This window comes from Lepidochelys olivacea, assembly GCF_965140295.1.
Source record: "Lepidochelys olivacea isolate rLepOli2 genome assembly, chromosome: 17".
Classification (NCBI taxonomy): Eukaryota; Metazoa; Chordata; order Testudines; family Cheloniidae; genus Lepidochelys; species Lepidochelys olivacea.
The window spans coordinates 3,406,729-3,424,176 of NC_140427.1; the positions used below are offsets into that span (position 1 = coordinate 3,406,729).

Below are 17,448 nucleotides of genomic sequence, written 5' to 3' on the forward strand. Positions count from 1 at the left end.
GTTCATTTGTTTTCATGTGGTACAGCTGCTGTCATAAACATACAGCTAAAGGTAGCATAAAATCCCTCCTTTACCTGTAAAGGGTTAAGAAGCTCAAATAACCTGGTTGGCACCTGACCAAAAGGACCAATAAGGGGAGAAGATACTTTCAAATCTGTGGGGGAAGTTTTTTGGGTTTTTTTCTGTGTGTTCTCTCCGGTTCAGCGAGGAACCAGGGTACGGAAAATACATCTCCTAAAGCCATATATGAACTAACCATCTAAGATTACAAATTGTAAGTAATAGGAAGGAAATGTATTACATTATCTTTTGTTTTAGCTTGTGAATTTTCTCTGTGCTAAAAGGGAGATTTATCCCTGTTTTTTGTAACTTCGAAGTTTTGCCTAGAGGGGAATCCTCTATGTTTTAAATCTTATTACCCTGTAAAATGACTTTCCACCCTGATTTTACAGAGGTGTTTCTTTTTTTTTTTTTTTCCTTTATAATAAAGTTCTGTTTTTTAAGACACTGATTGGTTTTTAGTGTCCTAAAAACCCAAAGGTCTGGTCTGTGCTCACCTTGGTTACCTAGCTGGTTGGTAGATTATTCTCAAGCCTCCCCAGGAAAGGGGGTGAAGGAGCTTGGGGGAAATATTTTGGGGAAACAGGAACTCCAAGTGGTCCTTTTCCTGAATCTGTCTAACTCACTTGGTGGTGGCAGCAGTACCCATCCAAGGACAAGGAAGGATTTGTGCCTTGGGGAAGTTTTAACCTAAGCTGGTAGAAATAATCTTAGGGGGTCTTTCATGTGGGTCCCCATATCTGTACCCTAGAGTTCAGAGTGGGAAGGGAACCCTGACAGCTGCTAATCCCTGATGCATCCCTTAGCCTACATCCCCCGTGATAGCCATTCTTACATGTCCACGTTTCTACAGCTGTTCCACAGCTGTGCTTTCAGTGTCTCTTTTTTTCCCCCACAAACCCAGGAGATTTAATTCTTCTTGCTTCTCCATGCAGACGTGTGTCTAATGCCTGACTGTATGTGGAGCCATGGTATGGCAGGCACAAACAAAGGTGAGTTGCTAGGTATGCTTGCCATGGCACACCATCAGGAAAGATATTTCAAAAACATGTGGGGGTTTTTTTGGGTGGGGAAGAACAGGGTTTGGAAGTGTTCCAGTCTATGTTACTCCTATGCAGTGGAGTTTAAAATTGTGAGCAGAGTGGTCACTGTTTCAGGGACTGAGGCACTATGGAAGAGTGGCTGGAAGACTGTTCGGTCAACAAAGGTCACTGTGTCTACGCTCACATTGCATTGATCAAATTAGGTCTACCATGGCTCTACACTGTTTGGGGAGGTGGTTTTATTCAATCACTATAACAGACGACATTTATGCTGACCAGAAACAAGTTTCAGTGTAGACAAATACATAAATAGATTGACAAGTTGATTTGCGTGGACCTAACTTTGTGGTGTAGATGAGATAGTGGGAGATGAGGTTGTATGAATAGTACTGCATTTTTGGAGGTTGTCCTCCCCCCCTTTTTTTTGATGGACTGAGTATAGAGGGAGATGGGAACAGGTATGAAGTGAGAGGGGGGAGAATCAGTGCCAGGGAGGTAGTGCCAGGGAAAAGTGTGGTATAGATGCAGGTGTCACCAGAGAGACGGAGACAGCAAATATGGAGAGTTATGGATCTGAACTGCCAAAAGGGGGCTGGGGAAGATAGACGGGGACAGGGAAATAAGAGAAGCTGAAGCTGTTGGGAGCAGCAGAGGAGGACGACAAAAAGGACAGGGAAATGGTGATACTGCGAGAAGGGGAGTAGGAGAGCTGTGGCCAAAGCCACAAGGAAACTATAGGGGAACAATCAGAAAACTAATTTAAGTTTAAATTCAAGCTGCCCAAAGTTCCTGATAGATGCCACATAACATTGACTGTTGACATTACTGTCTAAGTTTTAAAAGTATGAAGGCATGTTCCTGTGCTAGTTATTTGTGCAAGAAAATGATTTCACGATGCGTGTTGCAAAGTGGAGACCTATAAAATCTGGTTATTACAATACAATACAGAATTCTACACCAATAAGCTTAAGAGGTCTAGAGCAGTGTTTCTAGAATGTGGCCACCAGGGGCTTTTCTCGTGGCCCAGCCTCCGGGGGGGGTGGGGTGGGGGGGGAGACGACGGACACGGAACAGGGGGATGGACCAAAGTAGCAGCCCCTCCCCTCCCCATTGCTCCTGGATACACCATCTTGGTGTTGGTTGCTGGGGCCACCAGTAGGGGTTGGCCCTGCCACCCTCTGGAGACACCTGGGACACAATGCTGGAGGAGCAGGAGCTGGTGAATTCCCCACCTTCCAGGGGTGGTGGGGCTCAGGCTTTGGGCTTTAGCCCTGGGATGGCAGGGCAGCAGGCTCTGGCCATGTAGCCTTCAGCTCCAGCTCCAAGCTCTGGTTGCGCAATGGCAGGCCCCAGCAACCAACACTCCGTCCCTGGGCCCAGGCTGCAGGGCCCAGCCCCCAACTGCCTCCCCTGACCTTCCATCCAGGGCTTAGTTTATCTCCAGGCTTGCCAGGGCTAAGTAAGTCTGCTGTAAAATGTGATACTTGTATGTTTGTAAGTATCACTCTTCACAACATAGTTACTAGCTAGCAATAAATAAATTACAATGATTTGGATATGTCTGTGCATATTTATTTGATTTTCCTAAAGCTATTTAAGTATTCTAGGAAAAAGCTTAAGAGGTCTTAAGATGCAGAGTTAGTGGCCACACTCTGAGACCACCAAAAATTTGTCCTGAAAACCCCCAGTCTAGTGTACCATCAATATGTGTAAAGTTACACAGAACTTTATTAATGCTAACAAGAGTTGCATAAGTAAATCACACAATTTGGGTAACTGATAGGTCTTGAAAACAGGATACATTTATTTACCAGAAACATCCATTGGAAATGTTTCCATATTGACAGCTAATCATAATCTACATCTAATGAGTAACGCATAAATAGCAAATTAACATCTCTGAAAGCTACCCAATACAAAAGGAAATAGAAACAGTAAAAATCAATTTTAAAAAATACCAATTTTTTGGTGGAAGTTGGATCAATTATCTTCCCAAAGCAAGAAATATCACGCTTGGACTTTAGCTTTGTAATACAATTAACACTCCAGACTGATGAAAACTCATCTTTACCAGTATCAATCCGTTTATTCATAGTATTCAGAATCGGATATATTTCATGCAAGTTATCAGCTCTGCAGTCACCAGTTTCCTGCCTCATTATCAATGGAGTCATAAGATGGCTATTCAAGAAAAACAGCAATGAAGAATTTTAGTGAAGAAAAAAACCCAAAAAACAAACAAACAAAAAAAAACTCAACGACACAGATAGTGAGGGCTCCCACTGATCGCTGTTTCAGACCATCGAGTCTTAGAACAAGAAACCTCCCTGCTAACTATCACAGAAATGGACAAGAAATTAGTCCATTTAGCTACAGAAACATTAGCATAAGAGGCCAACTCCAAAACAGAGTACTCTTTGCTTTAACTCATAAACCAACTAGAAGGTTGGTTTCCAAATATACACTCATTTATACTGTGCTTTACATACAAGAAACGCAGGAGATATACTCCACTTGTAGCCTTGAGACCCTTCGGTGTGCATTCTGTTGGAGACAATGACAAGAGATTAAGGATTCTTTTCAAAGGACATATAAAACTTACTGCACTTTTTTAAAATGTAACTGATTTCTTTAATAGATCAACATCAATAATTCACAAAGGCAACAGCCAATTTAGGAAGCTCTGTATTATAAATGGGAAAACACTTTTGTAGAACAAATAAAAATGTATTATTTAAAAACGTTAAGATCCTTTTCATAAGTGCTGGGGATCATTTATTACTTGGTCCTCAAAATCTCAGAAGTGACATGTTCATGTCCAGGGCACTTGGACATATGCTATCATGATGAATTAAAATAATGCATTGTCATTTTATTTTAATTAGCATTTTATTGCAAGCTACTTGTTTTCTTTTATTGTAATTCATAAATTTGTACTGCCTTCTTCGTTTTCTGTGACAAGAAACCTAAAAAAATCTAAACTGTCCCTTGAGAACCTTAGTCTTAAATAGTTATGGACAACACTTTTTTGTAGAACGGGTATCACAAAAGTTGCCATTCCTATCTCTATTAAGATACCAAGCTATGAGGCACATAAGGCCCTATTAACATTTTATAATCATGCTGCTCAGTTAATTAGAAATGTCTTAATCTTTAGGGGCCCCCAAAAGCACCACTGGGAATAGTACTATATTGTCCGAGAAAGTCATACAAAACAACGCTGTTGAGTTTTTTTTCCCCCATTACTCAAGGAACTTTAAAGTATATTAATCAAATCCAGTTAACAAATTTAAACTGAAAATAGTAAGAAATCATCATACATGAAGAAAAAGACCATCCATACTGACAACAATTATGTTCCAGGGAAACCCAGAAAGAGCAGCTAGAGTTTTAGAAAGAGTTAAGTACTATAATAGCATTCAGAAGGTATTTATACCAACATTCTAATGTAACTCATTAGCAAGAAGATCTTGGACTTTCAGACTTGGAATATATTTTATTTAGGGAGGGGGAAAGAGGTGAGTGGGTGTGTGGAGACAGCTGATTTAAATCTTCATTGAGAAGAATTTGGAGAGAGTCCATTTAAACTACTGAGAATTCTCTCAGTCCAGCTCCTGAAGTCACAACGGGACAATTACTAAAAGTAACTCTTACGTCTAAAAGCTGAATATAGCGATTCACAGTTAACTGCAACATGTAAATTGAAGCTTTTTAAAAATAAAAAAAATATATCACAAAAGATTTTCACATTTCCACCCCCATCCTGTCAATGACAGGATTCTACTTTGTGGTTTGAAAAATGTTACGTTTGATCTGTTCACCCTAAACCATTTTTATCTAGGCGTACACAGAATCAACTGGAATAGAATTTTGTGTCTGACCAATATTTATACAAATAGCCTGACATGATTTAATACTGCAAACATGCTGTATGTTTCCATAATGCCAAAACGTACGTTCCACTTGTCTCTGAAGAGTTGGTAAGCAATAGCATTTTCAGTGTCAAATCTAGAAAACCGGCATGGCTCCACAGTATTCTCTCTCCACTATACTTTTCATCTTACATTTATATTGCTTCTGCAATCAAGTCTAAACTTAATTCCCAAAGATTCTACACTAAGGCCTTGTCTTTATGGGGAAACTGACCACAATACAGTTATTGCCAGATAAGCTATTGTCGAAGAGTTCCCTGTGTGGACGCTATTCTGGGATAAAAGTCACTTTATTCTGGAATAATTACTGCAAAATGATACCAGAATAAAGTGTCCACATGGGGAGCTATTATGGAAGAGCTATTCCAGTCAATTTCCCTAGGTAGATAAGACCTAAGAAAAGTTGGATAAGCCATTTAGTCACAAGAACTTTACTTACAGGTAGCTCCTTTCCCTCAAAATTTTCCTCTTAAACCTGTAACAAATATGAGGATCTTATTGACCAAGATTAACTGTGTGTGTGCGCGCGCGCGTCTGTGTGTGAGAGAGAGACAGTGCAGTACATGCTACAATTACAGCCTTCCTGTCTTGACACAAACCTTTCCTTTTCTTACTGACTTATCATTTCAGCACTAAAACTGAATTTGACTGACATTTGAAAAAACGGTAATTTCAGTCTCAGTTTTTGTGGTACAATGGGTAATGTCACTCATCCTTACAAGAGCTGTTCTTGGACAACAGAAAGTAATCTATCTGTAACACCACCTGACAAATCAGCCTTCTCTTGAGCTACCTAAAAAACATTTTTATAGCTTAGAAATGACAGTGACTTACTTTTTTGAACTACAGAAACCTGACCTAGATTCTGTCTGGTATAATTAAAAATATAACTAGACGCTTTAACAAAGACCTCAAAGATCTCCCTACCAACTCAGATATACTATTACTCCCTCTCCATCCTGCAAACTTATTTCTAGAAAAACTGGGAAAAATATTATGAGCTCTTATAGACTGCACTGAAGGTCACCTGATGTGAACTTTCATGGACCAAGAAATAGCAAGTACCAGGCACACAGTTCGGCAGGAAGTCCCAGCTCTGAAACAACCAAACAAGTGTATCTTTTAAAAAAATACATATTTTAGTCCCAGGTCTCAGTCACCCATCCTGAGGGAAAAGAAAAAGAAAAGAAAAAACTTACTGAGTATCTACTCAGTGCTGGTAGAAAAGAGGGGAAAGGTACAGCCATGGGGGAGGGCAGACATTTATAAATGATTTGGATTTCTATGTGTTACAGTGAGTCCAACTGAAATTAATCAATGCTGCAGAACATCACTGGGCTAAAGTCAATAACCAGTATCAATTACTTATTAGAAAGAAATTATTACTGTCCTTTCAAAAGAGGTGGGTTCCTGGTCCATGACTAGTGCTCTAGGCACAATAATACAAATAAATAACAAATATGGTATTATCTGAGAGCAGCTGTGATGTGGGAAAACAAAATCAAGTAATTAAATCATGAGCAAAATACAAATTCTTTGCTTTTAACTGCAGATTTGGAAGGGTAAGTTAGAGCCCATACTGTGTGATATTGGTACATAATGGCAAACACAGATTGAGAGTTTTGCTTGAATCCTTCAGAAGTTGTTCAGTTTTTGGGCATTCTGAACTATGGAATACTACACATTTTTGTTTACCACAAATAAAGTTAGTATTCTCCTAACTGCACTGTAGCAGACTGTTCAACTAAAGGACGTACACTGCCTTCAATCCATGGCAGAACTCCCACTGAAGCCAGTAGGACTTGTGTTCATGAAGGGAGCAAGCACATTACACAACTCTGCTCCTTTTGGAGTCTCTTCCATTTATCTTAATTCATTCACAGTAACAGCATCTCTTATTTTCTGTCCCTTTTCCTTGGACGTAATACATAGCATTTAGAAAGTAGTTCTCTTCAGAGTGTTTTCAAAACACGAATGAACACTTTACAATATTCCTGTGAAGGGTTAAGTGGTAAGGCTATTTTATAGAAAAGGAAAATGGAGAGGTCAAGTGACTTGCCCAATGCCAGTAATCAGTGGAAAAAGACAGGATTAGAATTGGTCTCAGTGGCTGTGCTCTCACTACAAATCCATCTGTTTACTGGACATAATAATTTTCTCATAAATAATAAAATGTGTACACACACCCACACACAAGCAACGTTCAGGCAAATTAACGATTCCACAGAGAACTCCGAATAAAAAGCAGTATAGTAGTTATGGATTCCATTGTTCAGAGTCACATCGTACTGTCTTATGTAACGAAATCTCTTGATGTAATTATGTTAAGAAAAGTTGCTATCCAAATGTGAAACAAAACTAAAGTTTACAAGAATTCCTGAAATTTTGGCCGGGTAGGGAAAAAATGAAGAAACTTCTCTCTCTTTCCCCAAATAATTGTTTTCCTCTTTCCCCAATGAAAGCTTTGACTATGTAGTTTTCCTTGCATATCCATGAACTACTCTTCTACTGCTTATTGTAGTTTGCAGATGTAGCCAGCAGGCAAAATTAACTTCTTAATCAACAAACATGCATTTGTATCTCAGCAACAAGAAAGTTATTGGGAGCATGGAGGTCTCCTTGCAACATTTAACTCATGGGTTACTCTTTACAAGAATCTCTTCTTTAAGAAGGCAATATTTTAACAATAGCTTCTAAGGCCAAAGATCCATAGTGAGGGCCCTTTATGAAATGGAGAGATTATGTATTCCACACTACAGCAGTGTTACTGTACTCCTCAATGCCCGAAGTACTAACTACAGATTGTGTCTGGTTCACATTGTAGGTGACATGAGAAGAAAACAGGGGAGACTTTAATACAGCTCGTGACAGGAATGACAAGAGCCAAAGAGCATTACAGCAGCCAAAAGTAAGATGTCATGTATTATCTGTTATCAGCAAATATGGAACATCAGCATGACTTTTCCAGCTACACTAAGACTGCAAAATATAAATATATAAAAATTCTGATTTAGGAACAGGAAGTTTCCACGAACACAGACTACAGTACTGTCAAACTCCTAATACTCTTTAATAAAAATACTTCTGAAATATTATTCAATCTTAATATTAATAATTCAAGTTTGATTAAGAACAAATTTTTGCAGCAATTGTGAAAGATGAACGCTGGTTGCACGTTAAACAATTAGGACCAATTTTACAGGATTTTTAAAGCTATAATATAATTTAAATGACCAATTTAAGTCATTTCTGGAAAGTAACTACTAAGTTAAAAGTAATGTTCCACCAAAGCAAAAGTTACTGAGTTAATAGAGTGCAAATTACAAATGCTCTTATCCAGCAAAATTCTACTCTAATCTCCATGCTGTAATTTAGGATGCTAAATAAAAGTTGTTAATGTGAACAGAAATGCAAGGCCTGGGTTAAATGAAGCTATGATGCATTAAATGGAAGACCACATGAAAGGTAATTAGGCCATGTAATGTTTGAAACATAATCTGTTCCTGAGGAAAGGGAACTCAGACTGTATTAACATCTGTTAAGTAGTATCTAAATCAGCAACCCTCTTATCTTGAAAAAAGGTGTGCTGTTCTAGAAGAGTATATATCTCAAGCAAAAATAAACATTGACAGATACAGGCCACTGGCTAGCGAACAAGAGGTACAGTTCAGTTTTTAGTTTCTCATTTGCTGGCTGCAGAGACAGTCTCTGAGGGAGGAAACACTTCATCCCTCTTCAGCTACGCCTGCCTCTGGCTAATGAAGGACTGGCATTCATACATCCTGAAGGAACTCCCGACTCAGCTCTCATTGGCCAAGGAAGGTCACCACAACATGAAACCATGATATCAGGGGAAGTCCTCCACTCACTGGTTAGAGTGAGGGGGAATAAAATATTTTTTTGATTAAAGTATGGTTAAATTTGTGCTAGGTGATGGGTTAGGTACAACCAATGAGGGGATAATTCAAGACCTGTAGTTAGGGATTATGGTTTTAAAATTTCATATGAATTTTCATATGAAAAGCATGCAATACTAGAAAGCGTTCATTGTGAAGACATTTTATGTATCTCCTGGTCTCCTCTCCACCACATCTCCACTCCCATTGGTTCCAAATAGGAGAAAAGCATATAGCTGAATAGAACCACGAAAGAGCCCTCATGAACTCAAAACTGGAAGCCATGCCTGAAAAATTGCTATCTAGAAAATAAGTAATAATAATCAGTCCAAAAAGCATGATGGCAAAGTTCACAGAACTTTATATTTGAACATGAATTGCTCCTGTTTCATCTGGCCTGAGAAGCATTGTGTCACATGATCTCAATCCTCATAAATAAGAAATATACTACACAATCATCCTTCCTGTTTAAGACTCACAGTCTGCTTTTGCTATGCTTGACCAAGAGCTTAGGTACATATCAAACCTAATTATGACATAAAGATTGTTTCTCTAATGACAGGCCATCTCTAGCTAAAACTGCTTTTAAATAAATGGGACATGCAGGAAGTTCGCTGTGTGGCTACAGTTCTCCAAACTGCATCCTCCTACCATGCTCCATTTCTCCCCCTAATGGATATCAAAACTACCAGATTTTAAAGACTATTTGAATTTGACTATTAAAGAGATATTGACTTGACAAATTATGACGTAGTATTCATAAACTAAGCATTTCAGAAGAAAACAGAAGATGAGGCGTAATCATACAAAGTGACTAACCATACCACTGCACTCAAATAGACCCAATATTGCCCAAAACGCTAACCCAGAGGATCAGATGACTGGAATTCTTTTGATAAGCCCACCAACTAACACTTGGAAAAAGACCAAACAAGACATTTAGATCAGTAGTACTTATTGCTTTAAACAATTTTCTGGAGAGAAATTTTAATTCCGGATATGGAAGATGCTCACTAATGCCAGTTCATACACTGTGAAAGTACGTTTTTCTATTATGAGCTGCCTGGAAATATACTTTGAGTGCTAGGAAAATTTAAAACTATGACAGCCATTGAAGTTATTCCTGTTGTAAATACATTTTTGCCCAACGTTTCAAACTATAAACTGTTATGCAGCAGGTTTTCTTCATTAAAATGTAACAAATACTTAAAGCAGTTTCTTACTAGGAACTCATTTAAAAGGACTGCATTAAGCGTACAATTAATAGACTTAAAATAGTCCTTTAGGAATCTGACTTATCCCAACCAAAGAAATTAAGGGTTAAAATAGCTACTCCATCCTGAAGTACCTCATAATTCAGCACTGAGTAATTTATCATAGAGCACTCTAGGACAGGGGTGGGCAAACTACAGACAATGGGCAAGATCCGGCCCGCAAGCCATTTTTAAACCAGTCCTGGAGCTACCGCTAGGGAGTAGGGTCTGGGGCTTGCCCTGCTACAGTGCTCCAGCTGGGGAGCAGGGTTGGGGGCCGCTCCATGTGATTCCCAGAAGCAGCGGCATGGCCCCACTCCAGCTCCTACGTGTAGGGGCAGCCGGGGGCTCCGCTCTGAACGTTGCTCCCACCGCTGCCTCCTGCACATCTCTCATTGGCCGGGAACTGTGGCCAATTGGAGCTGCAGGGGTGGCGCCCACGGACAGGGCAGTGTGTAGAGCCATCTAGCCACAGCTCCGCATAGGAGCTAGAGTGGGGACATGGCCTCTGCTTCCAGGAGCCACTTGAGGAGAGCACTGCCCAAAGCCTACACCGCATAGCCTCTCCCTGTGCCCCAACCCCTTGCCCCAGCCCTGATCCCCCTCCCGGCCTCCAAACCCCTTGATCCCAGCCTAGAGCACCCTCCTGCACCCCAAACTCCTCACCCCCAGGCCCAACCCAGAGCCCACACTCCCAGACAGAGCTCTCATCCCCCACCCCCACGCCCCGAGCCCCTTACCACACCCTGAACTCCTCATTGCTGGCCCCACCCTGGAGCCCACACCCACAACCAGAGCCTCACCCATTCCTGTACTCCAACCCCAATTAGTGAGGATTCATGGCTCGCCATACAATTTCTATTCCCAGATGTGGCCCTCGGGCCAAAAAGTTTACCTACCCCTGCTCTAGGACTACTGCAATCATTAATTCACATTGAAGCAATTTAAGAATAAAATAGCAGTCCCCAAGTGTAAACACCATTGCCTCTGTTGGTTTACTAAATTAGGTAAAATAGTGTATCTTGAAATAATTTTCTTGAAAAAATGGAACTTTCAAAAATTATAGCCTTTCATTAGTACAATAATAATCTCGAGGTCATATACAGTATATTGCACCCCATCCACAAAAAGCTATGGGATTAACACTTAATAGTATATTTAAAATACTATTAAGGTCTACAATAAAAGAGTAAAGAAACCACAAAACCTTTACCACTAATAAGTATAGATAGTTGTCCTTTCAAGAGATATGCAAAGGCATGAAGAGGTGGGCCCTTGGGTATCGAGCACACAGTGTTTCACAGAGTGCAGAGGAAAATACAAGTTCAATTAGGCTCAAGACAAATTCAGGCTTACACTCTAGATACACAGACAATATTCTTTAAAATTAGAATTTTCAAAGAATTTAAAAGCAATACCAAACTTCTTGTCAAATACTCTATACCAAATTGAAAAGTGGCATGCCAGAGAAAAGGATTATTTCTATTTATTGTGTTAAGTACCGAGTTTGAGGCATGTGCTATTTAACAGGAAGAATGAACAGATACACATACAACCCTTTTGTAAGGATCAGACCAGTAGAGGTACTATGTTGATGGTGTGACAAAAAATAAATAAGGCCACAAGTTATACTCTTCTTACATGTTTCAGAGTAGCAGCCAGGTTAGTCTGTATCTGCAAAAAGAAAAGGAGGACTTATGATACCTTGAAGACTAACAAATTTATTTCAGCATAAGCTTTCATGAGCTACAGCTCACTTCATCAGATGCATTCAGTGGACACCCAGTATATCAGAACAAAAGCATCTAATAATTAGACAATATTTTAAAAGAGTAGCAGCCGTGTTAGTCCGATGAAGTGAGCTGTAGCTCACGAAAGCTTATGCTCAAATAAATTTGTTAGTCTCTGAGGTGCCACAAGTCCTCCTTTTTTTTTTTTTTAAAGTATGTATTAATCCAAGATAAAAATCTACAATGGATACCAATCAAGGATGTGCTTTTTTTAACTGAAAATATTTCTCCTAAATCTTGTCATGACTAAGAATACTAATTAGTTGTAGGTTGCGGTTTTGCACCATTACCCACTCACCCTTTTTTTTTTAGATGAATAGAGTTTTGTAGTTTTAATGAATTTAATCTTCTAATGTCTCCAAATAAAACATGAATCAGTAGGTATACACTTTAAGATGAGGGATAGGTAAGTAAGTTAAAACCATGTTCAGCATTTGTTAGTCATCTGCCTTGAAATGAGGATGCTCTCATAAATGGTCTGCCAAGTTGTTGCCCTTCATGGCAGCTTCAGTAAAGTCTCTACAGAAATTCTTCTGATAACTTACCACCAGTTTCCCTAGAGCAAAATAAGTAAACAAACAAACAAACCTATGGAGGCTATTTTTCCCCTCTTTCCCCAGGGATGAATACATACAGTATCACTTCAAGATGACTGCTGACAGGATTAAGCAAATTCACTTCCCCTGAACTAGCAGAAGGAAACAAGAAAATGACTAAGAAGCCATCACACCATGATGGACAAGTCTTCTATTTCTTCTAGAGGTATTCACACAAGGACAGTGAGAAAGTTCTTATTTTCAGCTTTAAATAATCTGGTCAGCCAAAGCACCCAGGATTTTTAAGTCCAGCCAACAGTGATTAAATTTTATTTGTCTGGACTGAGTTTTTCATTGTTTCAAGCAGTTGCACAATAGGATTTTTTCAGAGGTTGACTAATGCACCTTCATACAAATATAAGATCTCTATTTTGCAATAACCTTTGAAGTCAGTCACTTTAAAAAAACCACAGACCAACATCCTCCTCAAGCATTAAGAAACAAAAACATTGCATATCAAAGCAGTCTAGGACTAATTGGGCAGCACTGTTTAAGTGTTTTGGACATGTGGTGATTCAAGGACATACAAGTTCCCTCCGAGTATCCTGAGATCCTTAGCTCCAAAGTAAATTGGAATTCTCTGCATGTAGACTAATACTCCAAGGTGACAGGTTTCAGAGTAACAGCCATGTTAGTCTGTATTCACAAAAAGAAAAGGAGTACTTGTGGCACCTTAGAGACTAACCCATTTATTTGAGCATGAGCTTTCGTGAGCTACAGCTCACTTCATCGTCTGCATCAAGGTGAAGCTCCATAAGGTCCAGGTGACTTCAAACTCATAGCAATTTATCAGTGAGAATGGATAAAAATCAAGGCAACATAGTGAAGATTTTAGCATCGTACACAACATCGTTTCTAGACAGAGAAGCAGAGAATTTCAATGAGCACATTCCGGACTATTTGCATAATTTAGAAAAAGACCAAAGTAAATATTTACAGACAGCAATGGTGCACAGGTCAGAATTTTCATCTGGATCATTTACAGTGGAAGGACTATGTGGCACATTAAGTTAATTTATTCATTTTTCACTTGTGACTTTGGTTCAGATTTGACAAAAGTTCAAAAATGAGTATAAGAGCATCAGACTAACATTCAGGAAACATTTGTTCATGTTATGGAACCGCTATACAGGTAGTATTCTTACTTATTACTGTGCTGCATTGCACTTGCATGCATTGTACCTGGCTTCCAACTTCAATGACCATTAACTTTTTTTTTTTTTTTAAAGTTAGCCATATGTATTAAAAGAAAAACTGAATAATATTTTGGCTACTTCAAGAAACCCCCAACGAAAAAGCAAATTTAAGGAGAGCACAAAAAATAAAGAGAAAGACCAGCAAAACATACTGCACACAAAAATGGCCCAGAGCTTTTAAGGAAAATTAGACCCACACCGAACGAAGAGAGATATGACTAATGTTATGCAGAGAAAAAGTTAATGTGACGGTCAATAAAAACACAATTCTGGCTGATTTTAATTTACTGTTACAAATAACAATTAAGAAATATAACTGAACGATTGAGAGAATTTTTTTTTTAATTGTGCATTTGACAGCACTTTGTATGGAGTCCATTTCCCCTGTTTGTAAAAGTCTCTCACTCACACTCACTGGGAAGATAGAAAGATGTAATTATAAGGCCACAACAACTGGTGAAGAGAAACTGAAGAAAGAGATTCAAAGGCAGGTGTAGCTACTATGACCTTATTTTTTTGAAATCAGATTTCTAGTTGACAGTATCCCTTTAAATAAAAAGACCAGATTAACAGAATTCTAATGCAAAATTCAATTCAAATATCAGAAAGCCTGGTGTGGATGACAAAATAAGTAACCTATATGGGTTCTGAGAGCATTTAGAATATATTAATTTCTATCCTGCTAAGACTATGATATATTTTGATATTTTAGCATCAGCCAACCCTTCATTACACGTTCAAAATACATTCTGGTCATATATTATCTATATTGTATTCTAACCTATTGAATACATTAAACTAAATAGGAAAAATATTTTAATTGCAGCACTTTCTCTGTCCACTTCCAAATGCAAGTTATAACTCCAACAGCAAGAAAGCTCCCAAATGTTGCTCATTCCCAGGCATCATTAGTACATTTAGACGAGCAACAACATGCAATACACTTTCAAATGAAAAAACAAATTGCCCTGCAGATTAATTTATATCAAAAATTTAACCTCACCAGGGAATCTATATGAGAGAGCAATCCCAAGAAAAATTAACGGCACATTCACAAATAATTTCAATTTAAAATAGCTACAAAGAATCCTCTTCTCTGAACTTTCCTAGCTTTAGGACAAGTTTGTACCTTCCCGCAACACACACACAAGATTTCAGCAGACGAGAAATCCACTTCAAATATTATATACTTTTTCAAACTTCATGGTTGTTCAGGCAAGAAGAAATAGCAAAACAACTGGTGTTCTACTATACAGACTAAGGCCAACAAAAAATAAGATCTGGACACAGTCCTTATGTAAACAAACATACTACCATAGTATCTTTTTTATTGAGGTCCTCATCACAAACTTATCACTATGTTAAAGAGATAATATAGCACAACTTCTCCTCAAATAATAAAGTCTACAACAAAAAATAAAATGAAATACATAAATCCAGTACAGGTCCAGCACTCTTTACCCATGGACTCCATAGGTTTAAAATAGCATACAATGTAAATATATTGACACAAAGCCGACCATTCCAAGTTAACTCACTAGTGACAAGGAGAAATAACTACAGCCTGGATCCACTATTGTTTTTTTACTTAGGTTACATAGCTTTTTGCAATGATGAAGTAAATAGGATTGTTAAAGACCACCTTTTTCTAAGCATGAAAAACAAGAACTTCAGACAGCAATAACAGTTTATTCAGCCCTGCATGTGTATTTACGCTGGTTTAATATTAAGAGTGGGTAATGTTAAACAGGACTGATGACCAATTACAATTAACACAATATACTTATACACAATAGCAATAACTAGTTTTGAAGAGCAGCAACTGACTAGGCACAGTCTACCATCAACTTTGGACAATTACGATAAGCCACCTCCATTGTTTCCTGCAACACCACACAGATGACAGAGACTGGGGATATTTACAGATCCTGCCTGAATCAACAATTCAGTGTCGGCATCGGCAGCAGCAACCCCGCCCCCACCCCAGTGTGGGACTAGGGCAGGCAGCTCTGGGGCCGTAGCTGCACTTTCCAATCTGCAGCTTCTGTAACCAGGACATCTCCAGAAACTACAGTACATCGAACAATCCACGCTCCTCTCCGCGTTCCCAGAGGGTTGAGTTTTCGGCACCCCCTCCCAAGGAGGGACCAACATCCAGGAGAAGAGCGATGCTCGGGACTGTCTCCAGAAACCTCTTGGTAGTAGCCAGCCCTGCTACACCCCAGGCCTAATTCCCTCATCCCCAAACACCTACCCCACCCCCGCTTCATGCTCGTCCCCTGCTACCCCCACCTCCCCCCGAGCCATTCACAGCTCCCCCCCCCCCCCGCCACCACCACCTCCCTATGGGCGAGCTTCTCTAGCCCCCCCCCCCCGCTGAAATCCCCTCCAGCCCCCCTTCCTCTGCAGCCCTCCCCTCCCCTCCCCCACCCTGCCCCTCCCATGCCGGCCCCACCCGCTCTCCCTCCTCTCCTCGCCCCACCGCTCCGGGGGGGTGGCAGCCGCACATTACCTGTTCTCTGTCCCCGGGGAGGAAGGGAACGACCAGGAGCCCCCGCCTCCGCCTCCTTACAGCCGCCGCGCTAGGCCCCGAGGCCCGAAACGGCGGCAGCGCCTCCCCCGCAGTTGCCCGGAGAAACCCTCCCCCTCTTACCGGCAGCGCGGCGCTGGAACGGAGCAGACGGCCGACTCGAGCTAGGGTCGGGACTCGCGGAGTCTCTCACCTCAGCCTCAGCTCCTCCGTCGCCGCCATCTTGTTTCCCCTCCCCCCGGCTCGGGCGGCTCCTCCCCCTGTGGCCGGGTCCTAACAGCTACATAACAAACCCGCACAGCCAGGGGCCCGTTTCTCGTTTTCTGCCCGCTGTCAGGGTCAGACCACGAACACTCGGCCTTTTCCCAGTCTTCCTGGGAGCCCCAGTAACACCGGACCGGGTCGACCCGTTCCTGGGCAGCGGAAGGAGGGGGTGTCACTATACCACTGCCAGGACCCGTCGGTCTGTGCAGCGGTAAAGGACTCCCCCCCCCTCATGGGGGGGGAAGGAACGGGGTGCCCGCGGCATGGCCATAGGGGAGACTCGCGGAGCGAGGGAGGCCGCCTTCGCTGTTTAGTGGGGAGAGGCCGAGGGGGGCACTGACTCTGGGGGAGCTGAGACATGGCCAGAGGGTGGGGGCAAGGACATCGTGGGGAGCTCACCGTGGGAAGGAGAGAAAGGACATGGGGCAGGTGCCAGCCATTGGGAGTGGGTGGGGACACTAAGCGGCGGGGGAGAGGGTTCCAGGGTGACACTTGCGGGGGAGGAGGGGGGTTGTAGTCATCTGTGGCCTTTCACAGGACTATGTGTTGCGCCAACGCGACCAGACCGAGTGTTGTCATCTCAAAATTAGCAATTCTAGCGCCTGATGATGCGACCTGTGCATTAGATATTAGCGGGTGAGCGGTAGTGCTGTTTGCCAGGGCCGGGCGTGCAGGAGCAGAGCCTGCAATAGACAGATGATCCTTTTATTTTTATGGCGATATTTTATTCAGCTAAGGGGATCATGCCCAGAAAAACTGTCTTTCCACACACACTCCAAATAAGGTCAAATTAATATGTTTTATAATAGGTGAAATGTTTGTCAATGCTGTATAGGTTGGGGCTGGGGGTGGGGGGTATAAACAGAGAAGGCAAATCCAAGTACCAAA

At 40.9% G+C, this 17,448-nt stretch overlaps 1 protein-coding gene across 13 annotated transcripts in view; it reads right to left on the reverse strand.

The window, feature by feature from the left end:
• Positions 1-16,552, reverse strand: part of NCOR1 (nuclear receptor corepressor 1) — a 114,603-nt gene extending 98,051 nt beyond the window's left edge. For all 13 annotated transcript variants that reach the window (XM_084651205.1, XM_084651213.1, XM_084651204.1 and 10 more), the window contains exon 1: positions 16,420-16,552. The gene's annotated coding sequence lies outside the window, so the exon portion shown is untranslated. The remainder of the gene's footprint in view (positions 1-16,419) is intronic.
• Between the last annotated feature and the right edge of the window lie 896 nt (positions 16,553-17,448).